Source organism: Myotis lucifugus, unplaced genomic scaffold (genome assembly GCF_000147115.1).
Source record: "Myotis lucifugus unplaced genomic scaffold, Myoluc2.0 scaffold_38, whole genome shotgun sequence".
Classification (NCBI taxonomy): Eukaryota; Metazoa; Chordata; class Mammalia; order Chiroptera; family Vespertilionidae; genus Myotis; species Myotis lucifugus.
In genome coordinates, this window is record NW_005871086.1 from 6,319,677 (window position 1) to 6,321,353 (window position 1,677).

A 1,677-nucleotide genomic window follows, 5' to 3' on the forward strand; every position below is an offset into this window, starting at 1 on the left:
GTTTTTCCCGGCGGCCGCGCTTCATATCACGCGGAACCCGAGGCGGGGGGCGGAAGCCACGGGCACCCGTGTGCGCGCAGCCCCCCCGGTCCCCCCGGCCCCCCGGTCTCCCCCGCAGCCCAGCAGCCCGGTCTTGCGCTCGGAGCGAGCCCTCTTCCCAACTCCTCGCTCTCGCCTGCGTTTAAGGCTCCCCCGCCCAGAGAATCGAAAACGGACTGTTTCTCAAAGCCGCCTCCCTCCAACTTTGAACCCTTTCTGGGGAGTAGAAAGTAGTATATCCACCGTGCGACTTTGACCTGCCTTCCCGAGGAATGGGGGGACGGGCTGGGGGGGGCGCAGTGAGAATAAAGTAGTGTGTGTGTGTGTGTGTGTGTGTGAGAGAGAGAGAGAGAGAGAGAGAGAGAGAGAGAGAATGAATATGAATGAGAGAAGGGCGGGTGGGCTTCTCTTTTTTTTGGCCCCCTTTCCATCTTTTCCGCTTCACTTTAAGCTTCTTTCGGGCTTAGATCGCAGCCTGCAGACTCCAAGTGGAGTCGGAGAAATTTGGCCCCGTTTTAATGGGGCTGGGGAATGAGCTCTGTAGGTCAATAAAGCCCTCCAAAAATGATGAATGATTGAGCACCTGTGATGATGATAGTGATTACCAGAGCAATTAAACAGTTTGATTAAATGAGCCATCATAACAATGATGTCTGCTGGAAATCGGCCCTCACATATAAAGATAGTGCGGCAGGCCTGGCAGAGCGAGGGTAGTGCGACGCCAGGGACCGGGGCTTCGGACGCTGAGGATTTGCCAGGGTGGCCTGGGAAGGGACGGCCGGGCGCGCGGAGCTTGGGGAAGGAGAATTTAGCCCAGGTTTTCAGCCTCACTCACGCCGGGCGTCCAGCCTGCAAGAGCCTAAGGGTATGAAACCTGCAGGTTGGGGGAAGGGTTCTTACCCTCCACCTCCTCATTTGTTTTTTTCCCCTAGAAGAAACTCCAAGATTATAAATGCATCCTTCTTATTTGTTGCCGAGTTGCTCCTCGACTTATAAGAAAAGGTGAGTAACAAAGAAAAGAAGACGCAAAAGAAAAGAAAAAGTTGGCTCCCAGAATTTTATTTCAAGGGACAGTTAGGCGAATCCAGCTTAGCCGGGGCGGGAAGGATGAGAGCGGAAAAAGCCACGCTGGTCTCACCGCTGAAGGTTTTGACTTTGCAGAGAGGTCTTCATATTGGTGGATCCAAGTTTCCCGTGCAGCGCCGCTCTCGGAGGAGTTTATTCTCGGTTTTTCAATTTTTACTCTTCTAATTTTTTAAATCTTGCATATTTATTGTCGCCAATGGGATTGTTGTTGTTTTAAATGTCTGTATAGTAAGTGCCAATTCTCTTTTTAAAAGGAAACTCAATTTCCTTGATACACGCTCCTTTAAAGATCAACTTCGAACTGAACCTCTGCCATCTCAGAATTTAAAGATTCAACGTTGTTACCTTCTGCTGCTTTTACCACCGCATTTTTTTTTCATAGGGATACTGTGGAGTTAGCATCCCTACAGCTTCGATTTAGAAAAACTGAGCTAGTATTTTCTTTCAAACCTGTTTCTTGTGAGGCACTGCATCCGAGTAAAAACAATTCAGACCAATAGACGATTTCCATATTTTCAAACACTTGTTAAAATAATAATGGGTTGATTGCTC